At 42.5% G+C, this 19,854-nt stretch overlaps 1 long non-coding RNA gene across 1 annotated transcript; it reads right to left on the reverse strand.

Moving 5' to 3' along the window:
- Nucleotides 1-456: 456 nt before the first annotated feature.
- Nucleotides 457-19,854, reverse strand: LOC139546382 (uncharacterized). Its single transcript, XR_011669214.1, has 2 exons — nucleotides 19,642-19,854; nucleotides 457-725 (listed from the first exon to the last, which is right to left on the reverse strand). It is a non-coding gene; the product is annotated as an uncharacterized lncRNA (long non-coding RNA).

The following is a 19,854-nucleotide window of genomic DNA, read 5'->3' on the forward strand; positions in this document are numbered from 1 at the left end:
AAACTACCCACTGGGCATGGACGTCAGATCAACATCTAGTTTTCATTTAAAGTTGGTTGAGTTGTCAACTAACCTGAATTCATCGTGAAAACGACAAAAAATATGGATTTAATTTTTTTAAATTTTATTTAACTAGGCAAGTCAGTTAAGAACAAATTCTTATTTACAATGACGGTCTCCCGGGGAACAGTGGGTTAACGGCCATGTTCAGGGGCAGAACGACAGATTTTTACCTTGTCAGCTCAGGGAATCGATCCAGCAACCTTTCGGTTACTGGCCCAACGCTCTAACCCCTAGGCTACCTGTCGCCCTAAAGTTAGGTGAAAAAAAAATACAAAATTCCCTTTTTTTCCCATGTTGATTCAACGTCATTATATAGATTTTTTGTTGTTGAAATGACATGGAAACTATAATGACACAGGACGAGACCCAGATGCTGACACAGGAGGCAGATGGTTCAAGTCTCTGATATTTATTAGAATACAAGGGGCAGGCAATAGGCAGGTTGAGGACAGGCAGAAGTTCATTAACCAGGTCAGAGTCTGAAAGGTACAGGGGGGCAGGTAGGCTCGAAGTCAGGGCAGGCTGAACGGTCAGGCAGGCGGTCTCAGTGTCAGGGCAGGCTGAACGGTCAGGCAGGCGGGCTCAGTGTCAGGGCAGGCAGAACAGGTCGGAACCGGGAGGGCTAGAAAAACACGCTGGTAGGCTTGACAAGACAAGACAAACTGGCAACAGACAAACAGAAAACACAGGTATAAATACACTGGGGACAATGGGGAAGATGGGCAACACATGGAGAAGGGGTGGGGACAAGCACAAAGACAGGTGAAACAGATCAGGGTGTGACAGGAAACTACTTTGATTCAACCAGTGTTTGCCCAGTGGGTACTGTTCTTACTAATAACCAGTAACTACTAGTTACAGTAATTGACATATTGTGAAATAGGTGAAAAATATTTACTCCTGTTCCTAGAATGAGAACATGATGTACAGGCATAGAACAAAGTAGAGAGAGAGAGGAATCTCCTCTCGCTCTCTGTCTCACACAAGCATGTACCCACCCACACACACACACCGGCCCTGTGGTGGGGGTAAAGGGCTTAGAGCTTCTTTAAAGATGAAATCCAACCTAATTTGCACCGGGCTGCTCCCCCCTTGTGCTCTAGCTATAGAGCTGTGAGCCAGCCATGACGAGGAACCCATACTAATGACAGATCAGCTGTGTTTTTCCACTGGTTTCTAGAACTCCATCCATTGACAATTGATAAACATTTTCCCCTACTTTTCCCTGACCACAAACATGCCTCTCTGACATGGGAAAGGGGTCCTTGCAACGTCCCAACGTCCTTAAAACGGTTAAGGTTAAGGTCAATGTTAGGGTTAGGGAAGGGGTTAAGGTTAGGTTTCATGTTAAGGTTAGGGTTTAGGGTAGGGACGTCCCAAGGATCCCAGGTTGCACTAACCTTTCTGACATGTAGGTGTTGGAATCACGTCAGATCTATTCATGACATTTGTTAGGAATGATCAGTCTGGCCTGGTGAGATAAGGGTAAATGAATACGTGAAGAGAGAGAGAGAGAACACAAACTTCTCTCTGTAGTAAAGGAGACAATGAGAGTGTGGTGAGAATGAAATGGCAGTTGTGAAGGGGTCTCTCTCTCTCTCAGAAAATTGCTAACATTTCCTTTTATGAACTCTAACTCAGTAAAATATTTGAAATGTTTGCATGTTGCATTGGTATCTTTGTTCAGTATAATAAAAGGGGTAATGTTTCTGTTATTTTGACAGGTAGCTAGTGTAGGTCTTTGGGGATTCATTCATACTTAGAAATGTTATCTTTCACTGGTAGGTGGTGAAAGGTGTGGGGAGTGTGTTTCAAGTTTTACTAGTTGTACTGTATGTACGGGATACACATGGTATACACCGTCCAACGAAAATGCTAACTTGAAGGTTCCTTCTCGAAATGCAACAATAAGAAATAATAAAATATAAAAATAGGAACATTAAGTAAATGTCTTAGTAGAATATAATAACATTTTAGCATAAATGTAATACACAATTTATAATCCAATATTTACACGTGCTTTGGGGAAGGGGGGATTGGGGCCAAGTGTTTGAATTGTGCATTACTTAGCAATCATTATACGAGTATGGTAGCAGCAGTTGTGATGTGTATGTAGTGTGTGTGTGGTGTGTGTGTGAAGGTGCAGAGAAGAACAGGTGGTCAGACCAGTTCAAGTGCTCAGCAGTCTGATGGCTTGTAGATATAAATTGTCTCTGAGCCTGTGAACAGCTCATGGCTGGGGTGTGTGGGGTTCTTGATGATGCTTTGGGCCTTCCTCAGACATCGTTTCGAGTATATGTCCTGGATGGGTTGGAGGTGCAATTCCTGTACTAAGTCGTGATGCAACCGGTCAGGACTCTCTCTTTGGTGCAGTGGTAGTATTTGGAGAGGACCTGGGGTGGCATGCCGAATTTCAAAAGATGCCATAGGAAGTAGAGATGCTGTTGCGCCCTATTGACAAGAGTAATGGTGTTGTTGTTTGTTCATGTCAAGTCCTTATGATGTGGACGCTGAGGAACTTAAAACTGCTGACTCTCCCTACCGCAGTCCAGTTGATGTGTATTGGGTCATGTTCCCTCCTTGGCTTCCTGAAGTCAACAATCATCTCCTTTCTTTTGCTGACATTGAGGGAGAGGTTGTTGTACTGGCATCAAAATGTCAGTTCACTTTTCTCTTTCCCTATAGGCTGACTCGTTGTTGTTGGTTATCAGGCCTACAACTGTGGTGTCATCAGCAAACTTAATGATGGCGTTGGTGTTGTGCAAAGCCACGCAGTCGTGGGTGAACAGGGAGTACAGCAGAGGGCTGAAGACAAACACCTGGGTTCCCATGTGTTAAGAGTCAGTGTGGAGGAGATGTTGTTGCCAAGCATCACAGCCTGTGGTCTGCCCGTCAGGAAGTCCAGGATCCAGTAGCAGAGGGTGGTGTCCAGACCCAGGGCTCTGAGCTTGGTGTCCAGACCCAGGGCTCTGAGCTTGGTGTCCAGACCCAGGGCTCTGAGCTTGGTGTCCAGACCCAGGGCTCTGAGCTTGGTGTCCAGACCCAGGGCTCTGAGCTTGGTGTCCAGACCCAGGGCTCTGAGCTTGGTGTCCAGACCCAGGGCTCTGAGCTTGGTGTCCAGACCCAGGGCTCTGAGCTTGGTGTCGAGCTTGGAGGGTACTATAGTGTTGAATGCTGAACTGTAGTCAATGAACAGCATTCTCACATTCAGTTGAAGTCAGAAGTTTACATACACCTTAGCCAAATATATTTAAAAACTCAGTTTTTCACAATCCCTGATATTTAATCCTTGTAAAAATTAGGATTTTTAGGATCACCACTTTATTTTAATAATGTGAAATGCCAGAATAATAATTGAGAGAATGATGTATTTCAGCTTTTATTTCTAGCATCACATTCCCAGTGGGTCAGAAGTTTACATACACTCAATTAGTATTTGGTAGCATTGCCTTTAAATTCTTTAACTTGGTTCAAACGTTTCGGGTAGCCTTCCACAAGCTTCCCACAATAAGTTGGATGAATTTTAGCCCATTCCTCCTGACAGAGCTGGTGTAACTGAGTCAGGTTTGTAGGTGTCCTTGCTCGCACACTTTTTCAGTTCTGCCCACAATTTTTCTATAGGATTGAGGTCAGGGCTTTGTGATGGCCTCTCCAATATCTTGACTTTGTTGTCCTGAAGCCATTTTTCCACAACTTTGGAAGTATGCTTGGGGTCATTGTCCATTTGAAAGACCCATTTGCGGCGAACTTTTAATTTCCTGACTTACGTCTTGAAAAGTTGCTTCAATATATCCACATAAATTTCCTGCCTCATGATGCCATCTATTTTGTGAAGTGCACCAGTCCCTCCTGCAGCAAAGCACTCCCACAACATGATGCTGCCACCCCCGTTCTTCACAGTTGGGATGGTGTTCTTCGACCTGCAAGCCTCCCCCTTTTTCCTCCAAACATAACGATAGTCATTATGGCCAAACAGCTCTATTTTTTGTTTCATCAGACCAGAGGACATTTCTCCAAAAAGTACAATCTTTGTCCCCATGTGCAGTTGCAAACTGTAGTCTGGCTATTTTGTGGCGGTTTTGGAGCAGTGGCTTCTTCCTTGCTGAGCGGCATTTCAGGTTATGTTGATATAGGACTAATTTTACTGTGGGTATAGATACTTTTGTACCTGTTTCCTCCAGCATCTTCACAAGGTCATTTGCTGTTGTTCTGGGATTGATTTGCACTTTTTGCACCAAAGTACGTTAATCTTTAGGAGACAGAACCCGTCTCCTTCCTGAGCGGTATGACGGCTGCGTGGTCCCATGGTGTTTATACTTGCGTACTATTGTTTGTACAGATGAACGTGGTACCTTCAGGCGTTTGGAAATTGCTCCCAAGGATGAACCAGACTTGTGGAGGTCTACCATTTTTTTCTGAGGTCTTGGCTGATTTCTTTTGATTTTCCCATGATGTCAAGCAAAGAGGCACTGAGTTTGAAGGAAGGCCTTGAAATACATCCACAGGTACGCCTCCAATTGACTCAAATTATGTCAATTAGCTTAGCAGAAGCTTGTAAAGCCAAAACATAATTTTCTGGAATTTTCCAAGCTGTTTAAAGGCACAGTCAACTTAGTGTAAGTCAAATTCTGACCCACTGGAATTGTGATACAGTGAATAATAAGTGAAATAATCTGTCTGTAAAAAATTGTTGGAAAAATTCCTTGTGTCATGCACAAAGTAGATGTTCTAACCGACTATAGTTTGTTAACAAGAAATGTGTGGAGTGGTTGAAAAACGAGTTTTAATGACTTTAACCTAAGTGTATGTAAACTTCCGACTTCAACTGTAGGTGTTCCTCTTGTCCAGGTGTTTTGCTGCTGTGTGAATAGCGATGGAAATGGCATCTTCCGTAGTTCTGTTGGAGCGGGTCCAGTGTGCCTGGCATGCTGGCCTTGATGTGGGCCATGACCAGCCTCTCCAAGCACTTCATGATGACCGGAGTGAGTGAAGCGGGTGATAGTAGGGCCCTATAAAATCTGTTGTATTTTTTACCTGATTCCGTCTAGTTTTATCCCAAATTCCTATTTCTCCATTTTTATTTTTCCTGCTTTTGGTTTCCCCCTGGTTATTTATGCTTTGGCACAAAAAAACTGTTTTTTAAAATAGAAAAACAACTACAATGGATGTTCAAAGTCCACAACAATGCATAAACCACATCAGGAGACCACTTTTGAGGTCTGGGAAAATTTGAACAAATGTACATTTTTGGGTGTAGTTACCCTTTAATTCCAGTGTGCACCTAGCAAGAAGCTGTTGTTTAGCGTGTTTTTGTAGCTCACGTGATGGTAGACTTTGCAAAACAAATACCCACTGGATATGGGTAACTACACCCACAATACCCATTCTGCCAGGTAAGCATAGGCTACTTTGTATTTAACATTTAATTGAGAAGGTTTTTGGGAAAGCTTTTCCATCTACCAGAAGACTTTTCATTAGCATTATCGCCAAAGGCCACACAAAGTGGTAGACGTGCACACCGCACATACAGAGACAAGTGGATTCTCGTTGCCTCTTCAGAAAGTTACAGGAAATACGAATCACTGATGCATTCTATTCTTGTCTTATGATAAACTTTGGCAAATGAATACATTTTCAACGCATTTAGTTGATTCCCTACTAAGTTCAATAAATGTTTTAATATTGTTGAATTCTGTTTTAATGTCTGGATTCTGTGATTCCATCCATGTTCTCCACATTGCGGATGTTGTTCGTTAGTCATTTGGGCATGTCACCTTGTTTTTCTTGGGCACTGGGACAATGGTGGTCTCCTTGAAGCAGGTGGGGACTACAACTTGGGACAGGTTGAAGGTCCGAGAATACGCCCGCCAGCTGGTCAGCACAGATTCCGTGGACACGGCCAGAGTGCCATTTAGGCCTGCGACTTTGTGATTATTCAGTCTTTTAAGAGTTCCTCACGTCAGTCTCGGAGAGCAAAAACAGCTGGTTGTCCGGAGCAGTGAGAGTCTTCCAGGATGACTCGGTATTGTGTGCCTCAAAGTGAGCATTGAATGTGCTTAGCTCGTCTGGCAGGGAGGCTTCGGAGGGCACCACACAGCTGGATTTGCCTTTGTAGTCCATGATAGTCTGTCCTTGCCACATGCATCAAGAGTCTGAGTTGCCGAACATCAATTCAAGTTTGAGTCTGTAATGTCTTTTTTCGTCCCTAATGAATTTGCAGAGCTCATACTTGCTAGCCTTGTACGCATGACACACCACCAAGCCATCGGGTTTCGTTCTGCTGACATTGAATGCTGCACTATAGGCTGTCAGCAAGGTACGGATATGTCCGTTCATCCAGGGTTTTCAGTTTGTTATTGTGGGTACAACATCATCAACACATTTCCTAATGAAGCATATGACTGACGATGTATATTCCACAATGTTGATGGATGAGTCCTGGGTGGATGAATCTTTGAACATATTCCAATCAGTATTCTCAAAACAGTCATGCAGCATTGAGTCTGCGTTCTCTGTCCAGCGCCTCACTATTCTCTGTGTTGATGGCTCCCTCTTAAGTTGCTGCTTGTAGGCGGGGAGTAGGAACAGAGAGACATGATCTGATTGGCCGAAGTGGGGGCGGGGGATGTATCATGAATGTTTGTATATACATGGACTAGCACATTGCTTCCTCTTGTGGGGCAGGATACATGTTGGTGAAATTCTGAAAAAAATGTGTTTTAAACGTGATTGGTTGAAATCACCCACGACAATAGAGATTGCTTTTGGGTTAGCGAATTCATGCTGGCTAATGATCTTGAACATTTCGCTGAGTGCCGCCCTGGTGTTTGCTTGTGGTGGTATGTACACAGTTGTGATAATAACACATGAATTCCCTCGGCATATAGTGGGGTCGGATTTTAGCATCAGATACTCCAGTTTGGTTTACAGGAGCTCGAGATGTTTTCAGCTTTGGTACACTGGGAATTGTTGATGAGGAAACATGTGCCTCCATCACCAAAAAGTTTGGATGTCAAATATTTGCATGGAAAGAGAAGCCAGCCACACAGCGCGGCTGAAACGTATAGTAATAACACTATGAACTTGCAGCTTTATTGACCTCCGTCAAGCAAACACTCACAGTGCCAATCCCAATAACCTCCAGTCTGAATAGATGCCAGGGGATTGTTTTCCAAAATATATTTGATGGATTGCTGCAGAAATTATGATTAATAAGGAAGATTATGAAGCTATTCTCTGTCTTGGTGTTGTACTGGGGGCAGGGGGTCCTGTGTTGCCATGGTATTATCATCCTCATTTGCATATGTCACTAAGGATGTTATTGCACGAGCTGTGAGAAGCTGAAATGCCAATAGCACGGCTATTGTGTGTCCTTTCATATTTGGTTTGGTAAGAAATAGAAACACCATGCTTTGAGGATATGGCAATATTGGATATAGAGAGGATGAGGAAAAAAATAGATAAAAAATTGAGAAACCATACGGACACTATGGAATATACACTGCTCAAAAAAATAAAGGGAACACTTAAACAACACAATGTAACTCCAAGTCAATCACACTTCTATGAAATCAAACTGTCCACTTAGGAAGCAACACTGATTGACAATAAATTTCACATGCTGTTGTGCAAATGGAATAGACAAACGGTGGAAATTATAGGCAATTAGCAAGACACCCCCAAAAAAGGAGTGATTCTGCAGGTGGTGACCACAGACAACTTCTCAGTTCCTATGCTTCCTGGCTGATGTTTTGGTCACTTTTGAATGCTGGCGGTGCTCTCACTCTAGTGGTAGCATGAGACGGAGTCTACAACCCACACAAGTGGCTCAGGTAGTGCAGTTCATCCAGGATGGCACATCAATGCGAGCTGTGGCAAAAAGGTTTGCTGTGTCTGTCAGCGTAGTGTCCAGAGCATGGAGGCGCTACCAGGAGACAGGCCAGTACATCAGGAGACGTGGAGGAGGCCGTAGGAGGGCAACAACCCAGCAGCAGGACCACTACCTCCGCCTTTGTGCAAGGAGGTGCACTGCCCTGCAAAATGACCTCCAGCAGGCCACAAATGTGCATTCCAAGTTTACATAACAATCGGTAATCTGCATTTTTGGACACCGATTATGGGCGATTACATTGCACTCCATGAGGAGACTGCGTGTCAGGCTGACTGCCTGTTACGCGAGTGAAGCAAGGAGCCAAGGTAAGTTAATAGCTAGCATTAAACTTATCTTATAAAAAACAATCAATCTTAACATAATCACTAGTTAACTACACATGGTTGATGATATTATTAGTTTATCTAGCTTGTCCTGTGTTGCATATAATCGATGCGGTGCCTGTTCATTTATCATTGAATCACAGCCTACTTTGCCAAACGGGTGATGATTTAACAAGCTCATTCACGAAAAAAGCACTGTCGTTGCACCAATGTGTACCTAACCATAAACAACAATGCCTTTCTTAAAATCAATACACAAGTATGTATTTTTAAAACTGCATATTTAGCTAACGTTACCTGCTAACATGAATTTCTCTTAACTAGGGAAATTGTGTCACTTCTCTTGCGTTCTGTGCAAGGAGAGTCAGGGTATATGCAGCAGTTTGGGCCGCCTGGCTCGTTGCGAACTGTGTGAAGACCATTTCTTCCTAACAAAGACCGTAATTAATTTGCCAGAATTGTACATAATTATGACATAACATTGAAGGTTGTGCAATGTAACAGCAATATTTAGACTTAGGGATGCCATCCGTTAGATAAAATACGTAACGGTTCCGTATTTCACTGAAAGAATAAACGTTTTGTTTTCGAAATTATAGTTTCCGGATTTGACCATATTAATGACCTAAGGCTTGTATTTCTGTGTGTTATTATATTCTAATTAAGTCTATGATTTGATATTTGATAGATTAGTCTGACTGAGCGGTGGTAGGCAGCAGCAGGCTTGTAAGCATTCTTTCAGACAGTACTTTCCTGCATTTGCCAGCAGCTCTTCGCTGTGCTTCAAGCACTGCGCTGTTTATGACTTCAAGCCTATCAACTCCCGAGATTAGGCTGGCAATACTATAGTGCCTGGAAGAACATCCAATAGTCAAAGGTATATGAAATACAAATGGTATAGAGAGAAATAGTCCTATAATTCCTATAATAACTACAACCTAAAACTTCTTACCTGGGAATATTGAAGTCTCATGTTAAAAGGAACCACCAGCTTTCATATGTTCTCATGTTCTGAGCAAGGAACCTAAACGTTAGCTTTCTTACATGGCACATATTGCACTTTTACTTTCTTCTCCAACACTTTGTTTTTGCATTATTTAAACCAAATTGAACATGTTCCATTATTTATTTGAGACTAAATAGATTTTATTGATGTTTTACAAGTTAAAATAAAAGTGTTCATTCAGTATTGTTGTAATTGTCATTATTACAAATATATATATATATAAAATCGGACGATTAATCAGGATTGGCTTTTTTTGGTCCTCCAATAATCGGCATCGGCGTTGAAAAATCATAATCGGTCGACCTCTAAAACATACACACACGCACACACACTCACGCAAACACACTCACACTATATGATAATGTGAATGGCTGGAATACCCATGGAAGATGGAACCTTTATTATAATACATTTATTCTATACTAATTTCCTTTTATAATATCTAATACCTTACCACATAGTGAATGTAGCCTCAAAGTAAATCAACCCAGTTTGCAGTGAATATATTGCAGTCAAAAGGCTGTAAGACCTGAAGTGTTGACCAATGAGTTCCAGCCCTGATTGCTGCGCTGACCTGACCCATGTGCTTAAACATTTGATGCGGCTGACAGGAACTGCACACAAATGCATACAGGCAAAACGCACATGCACACATGTAAGCATGCAAATACACACACACACGGGTCAGGTAGTGCAATCCATTGGAATAGCAGAATGATCGAACAGCAGAGTGCCCCAAGACAAAAAAACATAAACTACAACACACGATGAATGAAACAACAATAAAGATCCCTGCCAAGTCTTTAAAATGCAGCTCGGCTCCTTGCGGGTTAAACCCAACCAGATGCTCAGGAATGCAGCTCGGCTCCTTGCGGGTTAAGCCCAACCAGATGCTCAGGAATGCAGCTCGGCTCCTTGCGGGTTAAACTCAACCAGATGCTCATGAATGCAGCTCGGCTACTTGCGGGTTAAGCCCAACCAGATGCTCAGGAATGCAGCTCGGCTCCTTGCGGGTTAAACCCAACCAGATGCTCAGGAATGCAGCTCGGCTACTTGCGGGTTAAGCCCAACCAGATGCTCATGAATGCAGCTCGGCTCCTTGCGGGTTAAGCCCAACCAGATGCTCAGGAATGCAGCTCGGCTACTTGCGGGTTAAGCCCAACCAGATGCTCAGGAATGCAGCTCGGCTACTTGCGGGTTAAGCCCAACCAAATGCTCATGAATGCAGCTCGGCTCCTTGCGGGTTAAGCCCAACCAGATGCTCAGGAATGCAGCTCGGCTACTTGCGGGTTAAGCCCAACCAGATGCTCAGGAATGCAGCTCGGCTACTTGCGGGTTAAGCCCAACCAGATGCTCAGGAATGCAGCTCGGCTACTTGCGGGTTAAGCCCAACCAGATGCTCATGAATGCAGAGGGAATTTGGAGACACAGGAAGTTGTTTGTGACAAAGTTTAGTGGAGCTCAAGGTCACTTCCAGTTTGTTTGTTCTTCCTCAGACACAGCTGTCCAATCAGAGATGTCATTGCTGACCCCTGACCTCTCCACGGCTAGTAGGCCCGAAGTGACCAGGGCGTAATGTGGTAAGCCAGAGTAATGGGCTGACCACATAACAGTGAACAGTTTTGAACCTTAGAATTTAAAATTAGCATTCTTATGGGACTATTTCATATGAAATTTCAAACGAGAGAGCTAAGAGGTATGTATCAGATGCTCAACATGCTTTGCTCACACCTACTGTAATGGTCTGGCCCTAAACCACACAAAAACAACACTAAACACTATGGAACACAAAGCTTTTACTATCTCATCCTGGAATATACAAGGTCTGAGGTCATCTGCCTTTGGCCTAAAGAGAAGGAACCCAGACTTCAAAGAAATTGAAAATACAGACATTGTCATCCTACAAGAAACATGGTATAAAGGAGACGGACCCACTGTTTGCCCTCTAGGTTCCAGAGAGCTGGTAGTCCCATCCACCAAACTACCAGGTGTGAAACAGGGAAGAGACTCAGGGGGTCTGTTAATTTGGTATAGAGCAGACCTAACCCACTCTATTAAATTAGTCAAAACAGGAACATTCTACATCTGGCTAGAAATTAATAAGGAAATTATCTCAACGGAGAAAAATGTCCTCATGTGTGCTACCTATATCCCCCCAACAGAATCCCCATACTTTAACGATGACAGCTTCTCCATCCTAGAGGGGGAGATCAACCATTTCCAGGCCCAGGGACACGTACTAGTCTATGGCGACCTAAATGCCAGAACTGGACAAGAACCTGACACCCTCAGCAAAAAGGGGGACAAGCACCTACCTGGAAGTGATAGCATTCCCTCCCCCATATGCCCCCCTAAACACAACTACGACAACATAAACGGGTCACAACTCCTGCAACTCTGTCGGATGCTGGGTATGTATATAGTCAATGGTAGGCTTCGAGGGGACTCCTATGGTAGGTACACCTATAGCTCATCTCTTGGCAGAAGTACTGTAGACTACTTTATCACTGACCTCACCCCAGAATCTCTCAGAGTGTTCACAGTCAGTCCACCGACACCCCTATCAGACCACAGCAAAATCACACTCAACTTGAACAGAGCTATGCCCAATCATGAGGCATCAAAGACAAAGGAGCTGAATAACAAGAAATGCTAAAGATGAAAGGAAAATAGTGTGGAAATCTACCAAAAAACAAATACATTTGTATACTTGCCAGTAGAAAACCTAAACAGTATATTTGACCTCTCAGCTTCCCTATCAAATCTAAAAAATTCAAACAGAAAACCAAAGAAAATGTAGAACCATGACAAATGGTTCGATGAAGAATGCAAAAACCTAAGAAAGAAATTGAGAAACCTGTCCAACCAAAAACATAGACCCAGAAAACCTGAGCCTACGCCTTCACTATGGTGAATCACTAAAACAATACAGAAATACACCACGGAAAAACCACGAATGCAAATTCTATCTAGACACCGTTGCCCTAGAGCACACAAAAAACTATACATACCTCTGCCTAAACATCAGTGCCACAGGTAACTTCCACAAAGCTGTGAGCGATATGAGAGACAAGGTAAGAAGGGCCTTCTATGCCATCAAAAGGAACATAAAATTCGACATAACAATTAGGATCTGGCTAAAAATACTTGAATCAGTTATAGAACCCATTGCCCTTCATGGTTGTGAGTGGTTTGCACATTTTGGGGAATATTCAGAGGTGGAAACTTTCCGTGGGAATTAACGGAAATATATGCAAATGATTATAAATACCATTTAAATGTAGATGTATTTTGCATTGGATATATTTACCATATCATATGGAGACAGAAACATAAACATTTTACCTTATCATAAGTAGACATAATTGCAAATGATTAAATACTTCCAAAAGAAATAAAAAAATGTACGAAATGAGCTTTAATTAAATGAGTTGACTCTTCACATGGGATGGTTTCACTGAACAACAAAAGGGAATATTGAATGATCCCTAACGATCCATCGCATCTCCCAAAAACGTTTTCAACATACATCTGTAAAATGATAGTCAAAGATGTGGTCGTCTTCCTCTCAGGCTTCCATGTCTTCTCCCTGGACCTCCTCAAAGTCCACCTTCTGAACATCAGACTCTGAGGCCTCATCTTGAGGATTGAGGATGAGGATGGCTCGTTGTAAGGCTCAAAAAGCCTCAAATTTGCCCGGATGGCCACCAAATTATAACCATTGTATTGGTCAGCCTGTTGTGTGCTTCGATGTGTGTGTTCCGAAACAAGGATCAGTTGTGCTCTGAGGTGGCTGATGTTGGTGGGATTTGGAGGATGATGGAGGCAACAGGGGAAAGAGCCTCAGATCAACGAAGTCCCTTCCAACAGGTGGCTGATGAGATATTCCCACCGTGATTATTATTATTATTTGACCATGCTGGTCATCTATGAACATTTGAACACCTTGGCCATGTTCTGTTATAATCTCCACCCGGCACAGTCAGAAGAGGACTGGCCACCCCTCATAGCCTGGTTCCTCTCTAGGTTTCTTCCTAGGTTCTGGCCTTTCTAGGGAGTTTTTCCTAGCCACCGTGCTTCTACACCTACATTGCTTGCTGTTTGGGGTTTTCGGCTGGGTTTCTGTACAGCACTTTGAGATATCAGCTGATGTAAGAAGGGCTTTATAAATACATTTGATTTGATATGTTGGTACGACTGCCATATTGCATCTCCATCCCAAAGCCCTTGCTTGGAAGTGTACTTCGCCAGACTTCGCCCTCGTCCAGGCCAAGGTGGCGAGACACGGTGGTGATGACACCATAGGCCTTGTTGATCTCTGCTCTTGCCAGCATACTTGGGGTCCAACATGTACGATGCTGCATGTATGGGCTTCAAGCAGATGTCTTCACGCTTTTTGATGTATTTCAGAACTGCAGTTTCCTCTGCTTGGAGCAAGCAGAGTCTGAACATCAGACAGGATGGCATTGTCTCCCTCAATCTGTGCAATGGCTACTGCTATAGGTTTCAGGAGTTTCAGGCTGCTTACCACTCTCTCTCAAAATACATAATCCAGGAGGATCCTCTTGATGGGGCTGTCCATATCAGCAGACTGTGATATGGCTGTTTCTTGGAGAGACTCCTTCCCCTCTAGGAGACTGTCAAACATTATGACAACACCACCCCAACGGGTGTTGCTGGGCAGCTTCAATGTGGTGCTCTTATTCTTTTCACTTTGCTTGGTGAGGTAGATTGCTGCTATAACTTGATGACCCTTCACATACTTAACCATTTCTTTTGTTTTCTTGTAGTGTATCCATTGTTTTCAGTGCCATGATGTCCTTGAGGAGCAGATTCAATACATGAGCAGCACAGCCAAAGGGTGTGATGTGAGGGTAGGACTCCTCCACTTTAGACCAAGCAGCCTTCATGTTCGCAGCATTGTCTGTCACCAGTGCAAATACCTTCTGTAGTCCAAGGTCATTGATGACTGGCGTCTGCTCATCTGCAATGTAGAGACCGGTGTGTCTGTTGTCCCTTGTGTGTGTGCTCTTGTAGAATACTGGTTGAGGGGTGGAGATGATGTAGTTAATTATTCCTTGCCCACGAACATTCGACCACCCATCAGAGATTAATGCAATACAGTCTGCTTTCTCTATGATTGGCTTGACCTTCACTTGAACTGTGTTGAACTCTGCATCCAGCAAATGAGTAGATAAAGCATGTCTGGTTGGAGGGGTGTGTGTGAAGAACATTCAGAAATTTCTTCCAATACACATTGCCTGTGAGCATCAGAGGTGAACCAGTTGCATACACAGCTCGAGCAAGACGTTCATAACCATTTCATTGACTACGTTCCTCCATTGAGTCAAAAAAACTTCTGATTCCAGGAGGACCATGAGCTGTTGCTATCAATAAGGTATCTGATTCATCATTTTCACCTCGAATAGAAGTAGAGGGACTTTTGTCAGAGCGCTGAGGGAACTTTATGCACTTGGCCAGAGGATTCTGCATCTTTGTTGCATTATTCACATATGATTTGGCACAGTATTTGCAAATGTACACAGCTTTTCCTTCTGCATTAGCTTCAGTAAGTTGCAGATAGTGCCTGTGGCATTTACCTGTAAAGATTAGAAAAAATGAGGAAAAAAATAGATAAAATACAATTCCATGTATAAATAAATAGTTAATCAGTTCGATTAAACAACTCCTTTGTAAGATACATGTTTTAAAATGAAACATGTATAGAAACAGGTGAATTAACACTCCTCAGTTAGCAGGCTCAAGTAAGCTAAAACCCACATGGTAGCAAAAACTAGCTAGCAGAAATGTAGAGGTTAGAAATGATTTAAACATACTTTGCTGTAGGCTACCATTTACTAGTTAACAAAAAATCATGCATGTCATATAAAATAATTACCCCACCCAGTATTGTAATCAAAACGTACCAGAATGCATGTAGTCCTTTGCTCAGACAGTGTAGTAGTGTGGGCTCAATAGCATCTCATTAGTGTGCAAGATCTTGAGAGTCAGCTGTACATGTGATGGAAGAGTGCACTGCACATGTGATGGAAGAATGCACTGTGCATGCAGAGGGTTGCAATTCCATTGAATTGGGGATAGTTTAACCAAAATATGCCACAAGACCTAGAATTGCCTTATGTGTATCCCAGAAAAAAGGGTTCATCGTTATAAACTAACTTTTTTGATGAATTTAAGCTAAATTCCCAGGCTTAACTTCCCATGGGAAATTTCCGGTTTAAATTCAAAGAATTTACTGAAAAGTTACCAACCCTTTGCAATCCTAGTTGTGAGGCCAGGGGTCCGCTCACCAACCAGGAATTCACAAAATGTGACAAACGCCAAATTGAGACTCTGCATGCAGAATTCTGCAAAAATATCCTCTGTGTACAACGGAAAACACCAAATAATGCATGCAGTGCAGAATTAGGCCGATACCCACTAATTATCAAAATCCAGAAAAGAGCCATTACCACCTAAAAGGAAGCAATTCCCAAACCTTCCATAACAAAGCCATCACCTACAGAGAAAAAACACTGGAGAAGAGTTCCCTAAGCAAGCTGGTCCTGGGGCTCTGTTCACAAACACAAACAGACCCCACAGAGCCCCAGGACAGCAACACAATTAGACCCAACCAAATCATGAGAAAACAAAAATATAATTACTTGTCACAGAACAAACTAGAATGCCATTTGGCACTAAACATACAGTACACAGTGGCAGAATACCTGACCACTGTGACTGAACCAAAATTTAGTAAATCTTTGACTACGTACAGACTCAGTGAGTACAGTTATGCTATTGAGAAAGGCCGCCAAAGGCAGACCTGGCTCTCGAGAGAAGACAGGCTATGCACACATTGCCCACAAAAGGAGGTGGAAACTGAGAGCACTTCCTAGCCTCCTGCCAAATGTATGACCATATTAGAGACACATATTTCCCTCAGATTACACAGACCCACAAAGAATTTGAAAACAAATCCAATTTTGATCAACTCCTATATCTATTGGGTGAAATACCAGTATGCAATCACAGCAGCAAGATTTGTGACCTGTAGCCACAAGAAAAGGACAACCAGTGAAGAACAAACACCATTGTAAATACAACCCATATTTATGTTTATTTATTTTCACTTTTGTACTTTAACTATTTGCACAACATTACAACACCGTATATACAGTATATACACATAATATGACATTTGGAACTTTGTAAGTGTAATGTTTACTGTAGAATTTGTATTGTTTATTTCACAAAGTGTTTAATATCTATTTCACTTGCTTTGGTAATGTAAACATATATTTCCCATGCCAATAAAGGCCTTCGAATTGAGTGAGAGAAAGAGTGAGTGTGAACGAGTGTCACTTGACTGAGTACGAGTGTCTCAATGCTACAGTCAGGAGAACAAGCAGAGAAACAAACAAACAAACAAGAGACAACAGTAAACACAAATCTACCTCATTAAAAACCTAGTGTATGGTGCTACACACATGAAATAGATTTTGTTGTGATTCTCATTCCAGTTGTGAGGAGGGGATTATCACTTTGTGTGTAGAGGCTCAGTAAAAGGAAGAAAATAGTAAGGGAGGGAGGGTGAGGGACAAAAATGGAGTTGGAAGGTCAGAGAGAAAATCAGAATAGGGAGTGTTATAAGTTCTGGGAGAGAAAAACAAGAGAGAGAGAGAGACATTTGCGGGCACACAGTAATTAGCACTGAACGATTTCAGTGCTAATTAGACTTCTCTCTCTCTCTCTCGCTCCTCCTCCTCTGTTGTTCTCTTAGTGCTCAGTGAAGAAATGGCCAGCATCAGAGAGGACGATATTCCAAAAACAACACCTCCTTGTGATCATTAAAAAGAGAAAGTGAGGAACAGCTGCATCCAACAAAATCAACACGTTAACACAGACGCACCGCAGTCTGCAATCACACACAGGTCCACAGACACAGCTGCTAAAGCGCCTAGTCTTAAAGACTTTCATCCTCTATCTCCCTCACAAAAACAGGCTTTCAGGAGAAAGTCTGGTGATCTTTTTGATTCCCACAGTTTTTTATTGATTTTCTCTGTATCAGGAGAGTCATCTGCTCATGTTTTGGTAAGAGTCTGTTTCTCTCTCTTCTCATATGAGTTAACAGATGTTTTCTTCAAAACTAATCATATCAGCTTTTGTGCCAAACAATATGAATGGCTGATGAACTTTGAAAGAAAAGTAGATTTCCCTATTGTTCCCAGTGGCAGAGAGCGGGATTGTTCCTTTTCACACACACACACAGTAACTAGAAGCTGTAGATTCATTGTACCTCACTAGCACACAGCCAACACTCCCAGAGAGGAGGAGAGCTGAGGCAGACGTCTGTCTCTTTCTAGGGATGATAGACCAGTTAATTACATGTGGAGCTGCCATTTACGGCCCATTGTCTCATCTGAATGTTGGCTGCACTCAGCTCAATGTGTTCACTTTGTCCTTCCTTTCTTTCCCTTACCTATTTTCTTTATCTCTGCTTTCTGGGGGTACCACAGCACAGCCATCCTGACTCTGTATAATTTCCTCAGTAATCAGCCTGTTCTCTCTACGTGGTGGCGAAGCTTTAATCAAACGTCTCGCAGCCAGAAAATGTGTTATTCCGACAGAAACACACAATTACTCCCGGAAGACTTGTCCCTCCCTCCCTCCACAGCTGCAGAAAGGAGGGCACCATTCCAATCACATCCTCCTTTTTCTTCTTGTCTTTCCCCCCTTTCTTTCTTTCTCTCTGTGTGTAAAACTAATGAGAAGGCCCGTCTCTGTGATGATGACAGAACAGAGAGTGTGTAATGTAAACTGCAGAGAAAGACACCCCAGGGAACAGGCCGCTGCAGCCCAACGCCCTGAGGAGGCATTACCTCTGATGATGATGACTAATGCATGTGTAGTGGTATTGTACTCTTCTGTAATTGCCTCTGTCATCTCCCAAAGGTCAGAAAGTGGAGCTGTATTATGCAAAGCCTCCCCTTTGCCTCTTGACGCGTAATTAAATTGGAGTTTGAGATATAGTTCCACTGCATGTGAAACAAAAGCCACTATCTCTACTCAGCTTATGAAGTAGGCCTATAGGAGGCCACCCTGGGACAATGTGTTCTGATTAGGACAACCACATTTTCAACTGGGCATTTTGCTCAAAACCTCCACTTAGAAAGTAAAAAAATTCAACCAGACATAGATTATACATTGATTGTACAAAACATTCTGGATTAAATACAGAATAGAATAGGCTTAGTAATATGGCCTATTTTAGAATCAGAGTGTGAAATAGTTATACACTTGTCTCCAACATGTAGGCTCAGCTTTCCAAAATAGTCCCATTACAAGTCAGAATGATGAACAAACTTAATTTCAATTTACTTTACCTGTTGTCCATCGATTTTGTCCCTGTCGGAGGTAATCTGGTACAGACTATACATAGGGAAGTGTTATCAACCTGACCTTCAGTATGCTGGCCTGTATATCAGTTTGTATTTGCGTTTTATTGTCAATATTGATACAATTCGCATGTGACAAACACTTGCAAGATATGGCCGAGCCTAACCGAATCACAAACCAAATGACAAACACTTTCAGGTGATTGCAAGGAAATGTGCTACGGTCGACTTAGTTCGGTTTACATTAGGTTATTGTTTACATATTGTGCATCAGGTAACAGTGCAGCAAAAAGTCGAGTAAACAACACTTTCCTGTGGATACCCCTTCTCCACTTCCTACCGCCAAAAGGACCAATAGCATGTAGCCAACAACCAGTAAAGTAGTGTAAATATCATGTTATTCAAATTCTGTCTTGTAAAGACTATTGCATCTTTTTAGGTCAACTTTGGTTAGACTGAAAATCGTAACAGTCTGATGTTTAGGCAAGCCTAGATAGAGTGCGTTTCAAACTCTTAAAAAGACACACCCTATCTCCTCAGCCCTCAAATTAAGTGGACACTTCTGATGACGTATCATGACGTCTGATGAGTATACACTTACAGGGCAAGGGGTGAGGGAGGAAGGAATGATTTTTAAATGGACCGCCCTTGCCAGGAAATTCGTCCCTCGTTCATCCCGCGATGATTGTGTTTTCAGCCACGGGTAGCTTGTGGGTGCTTTATATGAGCTACAGTCAATTGTGATTTCATGTCTACTATAACTAACTATATAATTATTAATATACGTCTACTCTATGATAGCTAGCAAATTAATTAGCTAACAGACATTAGCCTGCCAAGGATTTTTTTCTTTTTTCTACAATTTCCAAAAACGAACCAAACAAAAACATCATTACTTTTATGAGACTAGTTTGTGCATTAGTAGCACAATTTAACTTATTTACATTCGTTTTTACTTACACTTGTATGTTGACTCCATATTGACGGAGGACTTTTCTTAGCGGATGTACAATCATCGCGAATTGAAATATGGGGCGTTTCAGGCACGAAGCGAACAAAATTGTACACTCGCAAACTCCATTAAAAGCGAGGGCTGAGGGGCTTACGTTGCAAACTTCCCTTGCTTGGCTAATCGTTAGGACCGACGACAAATATGGCATCGGGGACTCCCCC

Source organism: Salvelinus alpinus, chromosome 20, assembly GCF_045679555.1.
Source record: "Salvelinus alpinus chromosome 20, SLU_Salpinus.1, whole genome shotgun sequence".
Lineage (NCBI taxonomy): Eukaryota > Metazoa > Chordata > Actinopteri > Salmoniformes > Salmonidae > Salvelinus > Salvelinus alpinus.